Source organism: Coturnix japonica, chromosome 4 (genome assembly GCF_054131305.1).
Source record: "Coturnix japonica strain WE chromosome 4, WE-NBRP24, whole genome shotgun sequence".
NCBI classification, from domain to species: Eukaryota; Metazoa; Chordata; class Aves; order Galliformes; family Phasianidae; genus Coturnix; species Coturnix japonica.
In genome coordinates this window covers 55,376,976-55,393,108 of record NC_140666.1, presented here as the reverse complement: position 1 = coordinate 55,393,108, position 16,133 = coordinate 55,376,976, and the positions used below count along the sequence as shown (strand labels likewise).

Here is a 16,133-nt window from a genome sequence, read left to right as displayed (position 1 = left end):
TCCTGTATCTTGTCATTAATTATCAAGCTAACATTCTATTGCAGGATTTATTCTTGTTTTCTTGGGATGCAAACATCAAACAGGTTTTGCACATGGGTTTTAAATTTGCCTAAACCACATTCAAATTATTCTGCCATCTATGCAAGTGGCTCCAGTAAGCAATGTCTTAACTTTTCAAGGTCTGCTGTTTCAAAACTGAAATAATTTAACAGTTTGGAGGAGTGTGGGGGGTGGGTGTCAAATCTGCCCACCTTCCTCAGTGTTACTATCTTAAGTTCTGCACAATACAAATCAGAGGCAGAAATATTCCATATCTGGCAACAGTACTTCTCAGATAACACAGTATGTCAAGCCTAAGTAAGTAAAATCACCATGTTCCTAATATCACCAGTAACATATGTGGAGTGATTTTATAACCTGCAGTTAATCCCCAAGGTTACTTTCAGATGGAAGAGAAGCAAAGAATTAGGGCTGTAGAGCTCAAGGAGTGATGGATGATGCTGTTATAAATACAAATCACCTAGCTTTTGGTTTATTCAGGAATTTTCAAGAGTATGGCAATATGTGTTTCTAATTTCCACTGAGGATGAATTTGGTGAAATAAAAGAGAAATAATTTGCTAAAAGACAAGAAGGAATCAGGTATAGGGTGCCAATATTAACACTTCTAGGAAAGAGCTGTTTCCTGAAATAGTCTGCAGCAACACACCAGCAGGTCATTTGGCAGTGAGATGCCAGATTTGCTGACAGACACCTCCCTTGCAGGAGGATGGTGTACTTTGTTATAAAGTACACCAGGGCTTACATGAACAGCCCTGCCAGAGCCCTGCCTTCTCAGAGCCCCTTCCAGCAGAGAAGGGTACAGTGCTGTGGGAAGGCAAAGAGACTGTGGGGTATTATATAAGGCTCTGCTCCTTTTATTTAGTTATAGACACAGGGAAGAGAAATTGTCAATTGCATCCACATCAATATGAAAAGTGACCATCATTTTGACAGCATTACAGATTGTAGAGGCAGGGAAGAATGTTCAATTAGCACAGAGCTCTACATTTCAAGAAGGAAAATGGCTTTTTTGTTTGTATTTTAAATTATAAACAGTATATACAGAGAATATCAATGATTATTTTCAGCCCTGAGTGTAGTAATCTGAGTGTGAAGAGAACTTTTCATCTGAGGGCCTGAAGTGACTTACAGACATTAGCAGATTAGCTCCCTCACTGATATAGAGAGGGGAAGCATTATTGCATTTGGGAAAGATACTGAGAAATTAGTTTGTTCAAGATGGCAGAGGGAACCAGTGGCAGAGCTGACTAAAAGCAGAGAAGACTATGCACACATTTCTGAATCCTTGCTGCTCTTCTGGAAAGTGTTTTCAGAGAAAAAAAATCTCTTGCCTGTTCTTTCACAGCTCATGTTTGATTAAATAGAAAATGATTCTCTCATGTGTCAGACCATAACAAGGGTTATATAAGGTATGGGATGACCCTTGCTGGCTAGCATATGGGGACGACTTCTCTGCATATGACCCAGACTGTGCATTATAGTCATTTATAACTTTGTAAAGTGAGCAAAAAATGAGCCTAAGGCACCACGACCACAACATTTTCACTTATTACTCTATGAGGTGAAAGGAAAGGTCAAGCTCTTCTAGAATTGTGGTTGTTTCTTAGAAATTGTTCTATTTTTTATTGGTGCTGTGAGGTATACCAATAAAGCCAACCTAAGCACATAGGAATTTCAACTTTGTATCTAACCTAAAGTCTGTCATTTTCCTTTAAACTCTTCAAATGGAAGATGGTGACATTTCTTGGTTTTTGTCTTCTGTTTAGAGGGGGTCAGTTAAGGGCTGTGATGGATAACAGTGTAAAATAAATTAAACAGTCTTGAACTCGGGTTCAACCTGCTCTGATTTTGTTTGAGGTTTTGAAGAAAGACTGGAACAAGAAGGCCAGGAAGGAGCAGTCTGTTGCCTTCAGTGCTTAAACTGCAGATTATGTCTACCCTCACTGCCAAAGCCTCAGGTCCACAGCTTAACCTTTCTTTAAAAACGCAAAACAAAACCTGAAGAGACAATGGAATTGCACAGGTCTAAATCTCTGGCTTGCGTATTGTTTCTTATACCATCAATGAACAAATGTTAAATACCATAAAGACATATCTGTGCATATGCATGTGTATGTGCTGGACATAGGTATATATGAGTGAGAAATACACAGGTGCAAACATATGTATATGTATGGCAGCATAAAATCCTTAAAGTCCAATTTTTTTTTTCTTTTTGCAAGAATAATATCTTTGCAAAAGTTATGTGTTAAATGAACTTTAGCTCCTTAAAGGACAGAATAGGGTAGTGACAAGCAGTGTTCTCTAAATGAAAGCAAATAAATAGTGTTTGGAAATAGGCATTTTCCCATCCTGAGAATTTGTCTACAGACTGTAGGGAATATAAGATAACATGCATTTATTGTAGAGGTATTGATCAGGTCTGTTTGAAAGTAGATACCTGAAACTATCTCTGCATTTAAGAATCAGAGCAATTTGTGATTTTCTTACTTGGAACAGGGCCTATCATATCTCCCAACAGCAACCTATTATTGCAGAGGGAAAGAGATTTAAAATGTTATGACTTCTAGACTGGGAACTTGGTTCCGCTAACATCAGGTTTATGACCTAGAATGGAGGTAAATGGCCAAACCCGATCAACACCCCATTAATCTAAGGATGATCAAGTAACATTGAATTTGGCAAAGCCACAAATAGCCATGTAATAACTTTGTAATTCTATGGTAATTTCTTACACATGGTTATTGATGTCCTGTAAAATAGCGTGTTACCAACAATCCCATATTACTTCTCTGCTCTTAAATATAAGGTCACTGACAGACCATGACTGTTAAATGCACTTTCAGTCTCAAACAGAAATCTTATACAATGGTTACAAAAATCAACCTTAGTGGGTGACCCTCTTTGTTCTTCTTTAATTTTTTTTTTTTTCCTTAGAACATATCTCATATACATCAGTGGGACTCTAGATAATTTGATAGCTTGTGAGGTATTAGACTTAAGATAGGTTTAGTCCTTCTTTCCCACTTTCCACCTACTTACAATCCAAGTTTTTATTAAAAGTCTGGATTGCTTAGGCTTTACCTGCTTACAGACAGAGGATCTAGTTAGATAGGAAAGAATAAGGATTCAAACCACCCCATGAGCAATCTAATACTACAATACTGTGCCACACAAGTATACTTTGAGTGTCAGTCACTGGTGAATTGATAAGAAAAATCAGACACTCCTGTTTTAGTCTCCTAGTGTGAGGACACCACAAAAGTATATAGGATCCTAAAGACCTCAGAACAGGAAAAGCAAACATAGAAGCTATCTAGAAAATAAACTGCCATACTGCTAGGTTTCTGTCTCAGTCCTGGACCTTATGGACTTGGAATAACTATAATTTTGATTACAAATATTTCTTTTCTACCAGTGTGCAGAGTGTAAGGTGGAGTGATACAAAGATGATAACAGATATTCCAAAGGTTATTTATAAGAAAAAACTCACCAATATGGATGTCTTCACTAGGAAATGCTGAGGCAATCTCCACCAGGAAGCAATCTTAGTGGCGGTCAGCTCTTAAATGAGGTCTAGAGGAGGTGGAGTCAAGCTCCACCCCTTCTGGGAGCACAGCTAAATTACTCTCACCTGTGCTCCCACAGCTGACCTGACACTAGTCTCAGCTGATTAATCAGAGGTTCAGGCTGTGATTACCAATTTCCCATACAGCAGAGAAACCTGTGTTCTTCCATAATTTATTGTTTTTCTATTGAAGAATATTTAGGTTTTTTGTAGTGGAGGAACAGTAGTGGATCTCAGTCATAATCTATTTTTCCTTCCTTCTTGTAACAAAATATTAAAAACAGATAATTTCTAAATTTAATCTTATGTCTTAGATACTCTTAACATTACAAAATATTTTGAACTGCATTTACTCTGAATTTCAGAGCTGACCTTCTTGTGTTAGTAAACCAGATGTTGAAGGATATGTCTCTGAAGATAAATTGACTTTGGCAATTTTGATAGAGGTCCAATTAGGAATAGCTCATTAGTTAGGAACATGGTCACACAGTGCTCATCCTCTCACTATTAAAAAAGATGCAAAGTTCTACTGTGGTCTGCAAGGAGAGCAAGACCAGGCAGACAATCTGAAAATGTACTCTGTTCCCACCAAAGCACCAGGTTTGACCATGTAAGCATCCAGAGCAACCCTGTCATCCAGCACTGGCCAATTGTCTCTCACAAATCCACAGTCTGGGTCAGGGAATGCTCATGTATTTTTCTGGGAAGTTAGTATCTTTTTTCTTTTTTTTTTTTTCCTTTACTTGCATATGGTTCTGAGATAAATATTTATTTATTTATTTATTGGTCTGTAGATATCAGGCCTACTATGTTTTGCACAGCAGGGCATCAAAGTCCGATTGTAGTTATTATCATTGCTATGAAGAGGAGATGTGTAATTGGGGGAGTTATAATGCTCTCCAAGAAGCTGTTATGGACAAGACTTTCAGAAAAACAGCTGAAGTCATGCTACAAGGAGGAAGATGAATCCGAACACCAGCAGCTTTCCTCTATACACAAACTGAAGCAAGAGGGGGATCCTCATATAAATAACAAGAGAACAGCCCCAGAGAGTGCAGGGCATAAAGATTCCCTTGCTAAGAACCCTTTGCAGATCAGGCTCCCAGCAACTTCGTATTCTCTTTGGCCTGGGTAGAATTTGCATATGACTAGACTTTCTTTCACCAACTGTGATTGTCAGGTAAACAGACCAAGGGGAGAATAGAACCATCTGTGCCTGGAAATAGCAGAGAAATCCTCTGGCCTATAAACCCAGAGGAAACCAAATATATGAGTCTGCACTGGGTGCTAATGAATAAGAGCAATGTCTCAGTCTCTGTCTGGAAACGATGTTCTTGAAAATACACTTCTGAATTTAATTAGTTTTTAGAGGACTGTTTATGTATTCTGTATACAGCTGTGGAGCACAAGGAATCATGTGGTTTTGGTGACCTTTCATTGCTCCTTACAGTGTTTTCTCTTATGCTGATTTTCAGCCATTCCTTTGGCCCACCATGTTATCATATGCATTGTTCATATCTCTTAAAGACATTGCCAGGGATGCGAGCATTTGTGTGCTTCACAAGTTCTGATTTTATCTGCTATTCCAATGAGAAAATCATGAAACTATTTTCCAGTGTTGCAGACTGATTGATAACTGGTACTCTTCTCCACATCATGGAAATCCCTATTGACACTCAGTGGTAGCTTTCATCCATTACATAGACCCATATTAAATGGTTTTTGACTATCCAACTAAATCCAACATAGTGGGGTGGGAAAACTAAGAAAGCCAAATTAAGAGACCCTCTCCCAACCAAAAAATTAAAAGAAAAAAAAAATTTACAAAAATCTACCAAACTCTCTTTAACAATGGCTGACAGCATTTGTTTGTGGAAAGGCATTAGAAGTGGCATAAATATACTGCCATGCTAACATGCTACCAAAATATGCCTTCACATTTTAATCCCTTTATATTAAAACAAAGACACAAGTACGTAGAAATCTTCAAGAGGATGAGCATTTCAATTTTCTAATAAATCAATATATATATATTTTTTGTTCCCAAAAGATACTTTTGGAAAAGATTTGATTTTTTTTCTTTTTTCTTTTTTTTTTTTTTAAATCTTACTTTTGGAATTTTTCAATTTCAGACGATAAATAGGTATTGTATTATGCAATTACTCACTAATATCTGCTATCTGACACAAAATTAATCATGAGTTTCTCAAAACTTCTAGATTTGAAGCAGAAAAAAAATCCACACACTTATGGATAAATTCAGATGGAAAAGCAGAAATAGCAATCATTTACTTTCTCTCCTAAACCCTATGCCAGTTAGCCCAAGGGAGAGTTTAGTCAGTCAGGTGGAATTCTAGGTCTTAGGGCTCAGAAGAGAGCAATGGAGGTCATTTTTCAGGGCAGAGATGAAAACACTGCAAGTGTACATGGTGAGCTTTTGGCCTAAAAATAAATAAATGAAGTGAAAGAATTTCTATAGCATTCATAATTGTGTGTGTGCATACTTACCTGGCACTAAATGCATTTTACTCTGGTCCTTTGAGGAAAACCAACATTATTTTAGCTTAAGAAAAATGTAAGAGGCTTCAGGCAGTACACTGAAAGATAAGAAGATCAAGAATCAAATAAAGCTTTCTTTAAGTGATGTTCAGCAGTATTCCAAAAGTAAGATCACTTAATGGTTTAAATCCTTTTTAGAAAGAAACTATGCTAAATGCAGGCTCTTTCAGATTTTAACTTTTGTGTCTGCATATTATGAACTCGTAAGAACCCTTCTTGCTAATGAGCTGTTGGCTATCTTGTTGGTGGTGACCTCATGGTCTTTACTTTTCATTTTCATTTATGCTACAAAGCAGCTTGTACTGGTAGTCACTTAATTCTCAGGATTGTATTAAAGAATTGTATAAAGCCAGATTTTATTTTCCCCCAAGTTCATAGGGTGTTTACAGGCTGTTGAAGAACAGAAGATGATATTTCTCTTCAGTTACTCTGCCCAAGTTCACCCACTGGTGACTGGAGCTGTGGTAGACACTAAGGGTGAAACTCAATGCTTCTCCAGTCAACATTGTTCTTCAGTGAATGCCAACAAGGAGCACAAGAAAGCAAGTGAAATTTCAGGATTCTAACAAGCATACATTCTTCCTCTCTTTGTATCATTAGGTAAAGACAGTGTTCTTGTGATGTTAAATCTTTCCCTGTGTGATGACGTGATTCCTTTTTTTTATCTGTACTTTATTTTATTCAGTTAATAAGAGTATTTCTACAATTGCAACTTATACACATTATTTTAAAGGACTATGTATCTCAAGATTACAACTCAAGCTTTGGAACATTCAAATCTTTTATATTAAAATTACACATTTCTTGCTAATTATCAGGCTTATAGAGTCATCTGGACTGATTAGGTTGCCCTATTTTTAGCTGGGATGGAGCTAATTTTCCTCCTAGTAGCTGGTATGGTATCTGTTTTGAACACAGATAAATTCACCAAAAGTCCTTTCTCTAGTGAGTAGGATTATGATTACTGCCAACTGCATCACTCATTTCTTTTTTTTTTTTTTTCCCTGCAGATTCCCCTCATGAAAGCCATGATGCTTATTCAGTTTGGTGATCAGATGAAAACTGTAAAATATGCACATTAAAATTCAATTTAATGAGAAGAGTATATAACTGTAAAACTGTTGTTTATTTTTATAAATAAGTCACCTTATGATCCTAGATGTATAACTACACATGAGGATGTAAAAAAGCTTCTCAGTCCCAGAGGATTTAAAATTAGCTTCCAGACATTTGCAAGCAGTGAAGTGCTAGTTTAAAGCCTTTTGATGTGGTGCAATTCACTTGCAGAGTCCAACACAGAAAGCACCAGCCCACATAGATGGGATGGCATTCCAGCACCAACAACGCTGTCATTGTTCTCCTTCCTAGAGAGACTGGAAGCAGTGGTGACCCCAAAGCTGTCCCTTTGGAAAAGGAAAACAACTTTGCAATAATAATTATTCCTGGAGTTCAAAAGACTAAGCCTTCCCCCGAAAGAAATAAAACGATTACAAATTCACACAACAGCTGGTTGAAGTTGAATGAAGATGTCAATTATGCAGATAAGGAAGAAAGAAATGGTCCCTCAAAATGCTTCAAAGGAACAAATACTATAAATGTGTTTGGGTTTTGTAAAAATAGATCTACAGTGCAATGATCTGCCCAATTAATGTTTCTCTTTTGTATGCTACTCCTTTCTTAAACGCTTTCAGTTCCTTGAATGACCACAGATTTCTCTGGATGAATAAACTCTCCCGTTACCTTTTCAAAGTCTCTGAAAGCTTGATCTAAAACTTTACTTGATCCTATCTATCATTCTCAGCCAAATAGTTGTTGTTCATAGGCTGATGAGTGTGTTGTGCTTACTTTGTTGGCAGCAAGAATAGGCTCATCTACCATCTTCCTCGAGGAATAAGAATAAATTATTTATAATATAATAGACCTTCCCTCCTGTAGCTAGATGCGTGGTCCATGTACTAATTAGTGGCCATAAAATGTAGTTGAAAAACTGAGGAAACTTGAAAAAACTTGAAACTTCATATGAAAGATAATTTTTTTACCTCAGTGAAAATGAACCACAAGGACTGGAATTTTATCTTTGTAAGAATTGTCATTCAATCAATTGCTGCCATGAATGTGTGAAGAATATTTTCCAGCTAGATTTAAAATAGGTCTTGTGATTGTTACCACTGAGCGTGAAAAGTCCGGTGCTTTTCAGTGCACGTGCATTCAGGACAAAACTCTGCATGGGTAGAGGGGAAAATAAATTTTGAGGCTGTTTAGACTAAGTATTCCACATACTAATGCCATTTCCGTTATCTGGACAGGTTCTATTTGTGTCACAGAATGGGGTTAATAGCAGGCTTCCCCTAAGACCATGCAGTTATTCAAGGGTGAGCAATTTTGTATCAAAAAATCTTCAAGTACAAAGCTCAGGGAAATGTACATTTTATATTACATCCAAAATAAACTGGATTTTCAGTGCCTCTACAAGGTTGACATTTTATGGAAGAATACTGACTTTGTGCAGCTTCATATCTTATATAACAGGGAAAGAGAAGTGCTTGGCATTTTGTAAATATATGAACTGACTATAGGATACTCTTCAGCTCTGAATTCCCAAATAAGAAACCAGCCTGCAAATCTCACACTATTACCAGCTGGCAAAGGGGAAATGGCCCTGTCATCTAATGTAATGTAGTTATTACTTTGTTTTCTATTAAGTCATAATTTTTAATTTGCTCTTCATCTATTTTACCAATTTATCTTTTATCAGTTATATATTTAATTTATTGACTCAAACATTCAGATTTTAAAATGTGTTGCTGGTAAATGTTTAAGTTTTTTTTTTTTTTTTTACACTTTCTTTTGGCTACCACACTTCTTCATATTCAATTAGTTCCTGAAAAGGATTTCTATATCATTTCAAGCTCTACAGGTATCTGTTTTTAGCATAGACATGAAAAAAAAAAAAAAAAAGAAAACAACACAGAGATTAAGGCTCAAGACGTGTGGGAGTAGTGATCTCTCTAGGACTTACCAACCCAGCAGTTACCACTGCCCTTGGTCATCCCAGTCATTTTACAAGGTTTTGGTTTAACACAGAATTACTAATGGAAATACTCTCATCATTTAGAAGGCAGAGATGTGAAATAGAACACCAGTGCCAACTCTCTTCTTTGACTTCATCCCTGTGGTGCGTAACACATCTGTGTAACAGTGAGTTTGTGATGTGAATAGGAAATGTAGTAATTCAAATGGTTATATCTTCATAGCATTAATATGTGGAAATTATTTATTTCCAGAATGTACAATGAGTACTGAGTGCTTTGCAGTAAATTTATTTTCAGGGCTAGTACATTTCTTAAGCTTTTCCCTTTTACCTTCACCATCATTTTCATCAGTCTACAAACAGTACGGGACAGCCATGCAGATTTCTTTTCAGTGCAGCCTACAGGCTCTAGTTCATCACTGATGAAAATGGTGGTGCCTGTTAAGAATTTTATAGCTGAGAATTAACTCTAATAAGCAATGTTACTAAATAAACAGGAAACAAACAGGAGAGATTACTTTTAGAGCCATCAACATATTGGAATATGTACTCTACTGAGTACAGTTTTCTTAGGAATCTAACATTTTGACTCCAAGTAGGTGGAGAATGATGGAATAATAATTGTTGGTTGGTTTCACGCTACTATCTGTCTATACACAACATTTTTTTCTTTTTGTGTGCACGGTACATTCCTAAACTGTAACTGCTAGACTTTCCAAGTTTTGCTAGCTGCCAAATCCCCCACTGTGACACTAGCAATGTTTTGCATTAGCTGTACTGAACATTAAATATTATAAAGAAAATAACCATTAGTAAATATTCTGCTAATGCATTTAAACCACTAACCCCTTGAAATTACTTTTGACCAGTTGTATACAGCACCAGATTTCAAGGCTGTTTACAAAAGAAATCAATCTGTCTTTTTTTTTGTAGTCATTATTCTTAGCCTATCAGGCACTGCAAGCTGTGATAGCCTTTTTATCTTCTTGTACTATAGCTGTAATATTCTAAATGTCAACATTTATCCTTCATGGTTTGTTCAGCATACTGGATTTTGAAACTGCACTTACAATGTTGAAACTTTAAAATACAATGCAAAAGAGGGGAAAAAAAAATAAAAAAATACTTCCTGTTGGATAAAACAAGAAAAACAGAAATCTGTTGACATAGTCACCACTGAAAGAATACTCTGTATAAAAGGAAGTTCAGCAAAATGAATGGGCATGAATGCTTGGCAACATCCCAGATTTTAAAATTAAATTCTAACTTAATTTTCTTTGGAAAGAATAGTGAACAAAAACTAAAATGATTCTTTCTACAACTAGGAACAGTTTGCTTCTTACTTGATCTTAGGGCTTTTACAATCCTGTCTGAAGAACTAGTATTTTTTATAAAAGCAGTTTGTTGTTTTTTTTTTAAGGATAGAGTGTATATGTCTTTAGCTCATTATAGGTATATGTAAGGATGAGTTTTAAGTATTCAAATAAAATGCAATAGTTTGAGTCTTTGCTTTCATCTTGAAGTTATCTCAGTTGCAAAGTTTAACAAATGCTAAAACAATCCTGCTGTTTAAAAAGATGTGAAATGGAAGAGTCCTTCAGAATTCCCAGTAAGGTAAAGGAAGATCAAAATGAGATCAAATACTGAAGGCTTCATTATATTAAATGATTGTGCAATGGCACATAATTTTGGCTGAGAAAGTCATAGTGATGTTGGAGACTGCCTAATCTATATGCATGTAGGCATGGAGTATAGTATTGGTAAAGATCTGACAATTTATTGCCTAGGTTTTGATGTATTGTCTAAATTTACTCATAGGAAATTTCCAGTGCTCTCTGAATTCACTCTTTGCAGAGTTCAGGAATCATACTCAAAATGAACTTGGAAAAACTATTTTGGATTAGGAAGATTGATTGGCTAATGATAGTTTGCTCTGGATCAGAGAACTCCTTTTAGTAATGTAAAGAAGCATGGAGGTTGGAGATGGAATCCATATCAGTGAATGCATACTGAAAATAGGAAAAAAAGGAGTAGTAATAAACCTAATCCATGGAAAGAGAGTTCCCTATGTGCAGCTGTTTTCAACATGCTGTGAAAAGTCTATCTGTTTTCAACTGTCCTGTGAAAAGTCTATCTGAGCATACATAGCACTTTTCTTCCAATTCTGTGGATTATACCTTACCAGCTAGGTACAGAGAAAGCACTTGCTATGAGAACATCTTTGTGCATGAGACAGAAAGTCAATTAGAGAGAGGTGGTTTGCCAAGTATTAGAAAAAAAAGTGTTCTTACTCACTTCATTAGCACTGGATGGAAGTTTTAATTTATCTTTTCAGTTTTCTTGCAATAGCCATAACAAGTTTGGACATATCTTGATCTGTAAAAACACATTTTCAGTAAAACAAGTTTTGTCTCATTAATATATATATGTATGTATATATATATCTACAACTACAACTGACTGACTGGGCTATAGGAACATGTGGAAGCCAGATCTTCCACTGCATAGAATGCAGAAAGCAAGAACAGTTGTTTATTTGTTGGACTGTATTCGGAACAACAAATTTTGGTGAGTGCATGGAGAGGCAGATTGCACATGATACTGCACACTTATTTTCCTCTACTGGGAATTTGTTTCTGTCTTCTGAAATTACATTTCTTTCCTGCTGGTTTAAAACAACCAGTAGAGAAACTGAATTGCGTCAGCTAAAGTGAGAACTGGTTCACAGTTCAGCTGGAAATTTGTATTCATCAACTTAATATTCTCTTTTAAGATACACTAAGTTTAGGCGAGCTACTTACTTTATACTTATGCAGTGCCCTGCTAGCACTATACTAATTCAACAAATCAAGCCATTTAAGCGTTGTTTGTAGACTGAGGATGATGGATTCCACTAAAGAATATATAAATAATTAGCATCATCCAAGCACTGAGAATTACAGCCATGGCTCTTTCTCCTTGCTCTTTCATGTGAGATCTGTGTTGAACAAGTGTACCATTTACTTTTAATGAAATATTTTGCTGCCTCATGTTAAGTGGTATGCCAAGCGACCGTAGGAAAAGCGTATGGTAAAAATACTGTGCTTTGTCAGCTCAAACTCTCTCTCTCTCTCCCCTTTAAAACAATGTTACATCTTTAATTTATTACCACTTTCCTGTGCTCTGGAAAAGCTCCTATGAACGTGGGTGTCAATTTCCAGGCTCAGCTCCTGCTGCCCCTGGAAGCTGCAGGGGAGTTTGCTTTATAAGGTGAACTCAAGTGCTGCCATGAAAATCTTTGTGTCTTTCTTCATCTGCTCAGGGAGCCAAGAAAGTGTTCTCATAAGCTTTCCCCTGCCATTTGTGTCTCAAATCCTCCTGTGTTAAATGATATACCACAGCCTGGGAAGATTATTTTCTGAGGCCATTGTCCATTTGTGCCACTTATGGCACCAGAGGTTTCTGCAATCTCCATAGGATTTATGCCTGACAAATCATAATGTCAATAGTTTATCTGGAATGAGTGCCAGGGCAGCAGTGAGACCTTACATTCCGATATCTGCTGGTAACAACATAATATTTGAAAAGAACATGGCTATGCTACATTAAAAGACTAAAGCAGAGCCTGACTTAAAAATGAAGCTTCTGAAACACATTACAAATATTTGTGGTTTGCAAAGTAGCAAGAAAAAGACAGAACTGCCATTTAAGAAAACATTAATAATGCAACTGTATGACTCTGTGACAGATCAGACATTTTCATCCTGCAAGAAAACATCACTAGCTGGCCAGAATTAAGTAAATATGAGGAAATCTTTTCCACATACTCAAGTGCTACACATTGTGTGAAGTTCAAGTGTTTACTCTGATACTATTTAAGGTGGCTCTGATTTTATTCAAATATCACATGGAAAGCAACAGAAAAATTTTAAAATTTGTGAAGTCTTTGGTTTTATTTCTCATATTTTTTTGCAATACCTACAGTTACCCTAAAAATAATGCTTGTTTTGAATAATAATAATAATGCAGATTTATTTCACAGAAATGCAGTATTTTGATAACTTGGCTCAAATGATGAGGTTCATTTGACTTGAAAAAATTCATTCTAATACAGAGTTTATGAGCTTTTCAGATCTTGTAACACTACATCAAAGTAGGGTATGCAGATATGTTTCCTCACAGTATTAAGAAGATAAGAAGGACTTCTGCTGTAGTGCATGTTTGTGCACAAAGACCGAGAATGTTGGATTGTTTAACTGAGTGGAGCTGTGATATCCTGTACATAGAATTACAGAGTGGCTTGTGTTGGAAGGGATTTTAAAGATCATCAAGCTCCAACCACCTGCCATGGGCTGGTACCCCCCGACCTGGATCAGGCTGCCCAGGGCTCCATCCAGCCTGGCTTGTACCCCTCCAGGGATGGGGCATCCACAACCTCTCTGGGCAGCCTGTGGCACTGCCTCATTGAACTCTGAGTAAATAGCCTTTTTTCACGGTTCATTTTCATGACAAACATCATACAAATTAGACAAGTAAATGCACACATATATACATGCAAATATTTAAATATTAAATTGGGAAGCCTTTATTGTGGATTCTCTTCCCACACACCCTGCTCATCACCTGTTATCCATCTGTGTATTAGCAGATGCGAGAACTATATCTGTTTTCATGTTTGTGTAAGAGATTCAAGATGGCCTGCAGTAGTGACACACAGGAACCAAAAGTGCTCACACGACCTGAATGGCAAAAAAGCAAACATCTACATAAAGAAACTCATTATGCATACAACATACAATCTTTTTGGTTGTTTTGTTGTTGTTGTTGTTGTCTTTTTTTTTTTCTTTTTTTTTTCTATATTCAAATTAGTAACAAGATTCCTGACTAACTTAGGATGAAAGTGCCTCAAATGTTTTTAGTCTATAAAAAATAGAGGCTGCAATTTGATGGGGGTGATTATTAAATGAATAGTCTAGACAGGAGATCTGAAAGGTAAGATAAAAACCATACACATTCTTACTGCAATTGGAATCGTTTCCATAGCATTCATTTTTTTTTCATGGCTCATTTGAGCTCACTAAAAACTCACTCAGTAAAAAATTTCTATTAATGAGTTGGATATGTGTTATACAAGCAACGGTTCTGAGTGTTGAAGGTATGTAGTACAAGACTCCACCATTAGTCTGCATATCTGAGAATTCCAGCTCCTTAGTGTACCATGGGAAAGTTTGTTTCTAGTTGTACAGATTTTGCTTTTACTAACATGGATTATAAGGATTTGCAACTATAGCAAATACTTGCTTTCGTAACAAATATTTTGGCTTGCATTCTGCATAATCAGTGAACCACTGCATCACAGCGATTTCCCACAAGTCCGCAAAGGAGAACAATAAAAAAGTTAAAATCTAACAGACTGTGAAGACTGAATGTGTGATATTTTATCATTGTTCTTGTATGTACACATCAATCTCAAAACTTAATATAGACCAAAACCTAAAAAATTCTTCAGATAAGGTGTATTTCTGTCAGAAACACCAAGCTTTGTCTTCCAGACATCGAATGCTAAAAAGTAAGTTTGGTATTACAGAAGAGACTGATACATCTGCTGTGTCTTTTTGCTGTAAATTGCACTCGAAAGCTCTGTGAAATTTTGTTTTTTTTTTTTATTTAAGTTAATTTTTTGTTTGTTTCCATTTTGAAAAGTAATGCATGGAAGGACTAAACCATTTCCCTATGGTAGTATGCATAGATTTTTTCAGTAAAACACCATCACTTCAGCAATATTGAAACGATGTTCTTTACTGAAGAGGGAAGACCCAGAGGAAAGGGTCTTGACTCATTAACTGACTTGAACATTTAAGGTTCTGACCTTTCTCTAATATGAAATGTGCTGCAGTTACTAATCTTTATGGTCCAAAAACTTTTATAGCCAATTTACTACTGTATCTGAACAGTAATATGGAAGTGCCAACTAAGTAATAGCTATGATTTTGCCTAGAAATAGCAGTGGCTAATCACATTTACTTCAGCATGACTTTTTCCTCATGCACTAAATCTCATATTGTGTATCCCCAGACAGAATCAGGATATATTTGTTTGAACTGTTTGTGAATGCTCTTACAGCATTAGAATAGACATGCAACCCACTGTGGAGAACTTTGTGACCCCACATTATAGTATTTTGCTCTCTGTACTTTCTCAAACATGTTGAAACACTTCCTCTTCAATGGGGGAAGGTATATTTTTAGATATGACCATATTCTGTAAAAGGAAATGGCTTTCTGAGACTGCATAGGATTGCTGTTCAGATGCTCAGCTGGAAGTGATTTGTCCTTGATAATTGCATCCTGGGTGTCTTGTTTTAAGGTGTTAGTCTCTGGTGTTCAACAGCAATGTCACTGCATTGTTTCTGCAACTCTCGAGTCCCTCAAATTCACTAACCGATCTGTAAACTTCAAACTCTTTTCCTTATAGACAGGTTTACAGATATTTACTTGAATCATGGGAACAGGAATTAGTCGGCAAACTAGAGAAAGAGACCTTTTTTTTTTTAGTTCTGTCAGGAAAACTCACAATTAACTTTGTAGTAGATTTATGAATCCAGCACAGCGGGCTTGATAGAGCTGCTTATCAGTTTGAGGGAACCTCATTACTTCAATTTTCGATTGAAATCTTTTCAGAACAGAAACAACTCAGCAGGACCCTTTATTGAAATACTTGGTCTGCTTAATAATGGGTGGCTACTTGTTAATTATCAGGGAGGGGAAGCAGGGCTCATTATCAGGATGAGTAGTCAGGTCATAACAATATTTTTCATGTCAGTTTCTTTAAAAATCATGCAAGATCTTGCTTGCAAGGTCTGAAATTTCAAGGGGAGAAAGTATACATATATATATATATATATATAAATATAATTTCTGAGTAGGAGTAGAAG

At 36.3% G+C, this 16,133-nt stretch overlaps 1 long non-coding RNA gene across 3 annotated transcripts in view; it reads right to left on the bottom strand.

Moving 5' to 3' along the window:
* The window catches only part of LOC107313573 (uncharacterized), an 85,816-nt gene that overhangs the window by 10,183 nt on the left and 59,500 nt on the right, over positions 1–16,133 (bottom strand). For 2 of the 3 annotated variants that reach the window (XR_001555066.3, XR_014945384.1), the window contains exons 3-4: positions 11,516–11,596; positions 6,139–6,227 (exon numbers count right to left, since the gene is read on the bottom strand). This is a non-coding gene — a long non-coding RNA (uncharacterized LOC107313573). The remainder of the gene's footprint in view (positions 1–6,138; positions 6,228–11,515; positions 11,597–16,133) is intronic. The other variant, XR_001555067.3, reaches the window with a different exon arrangement.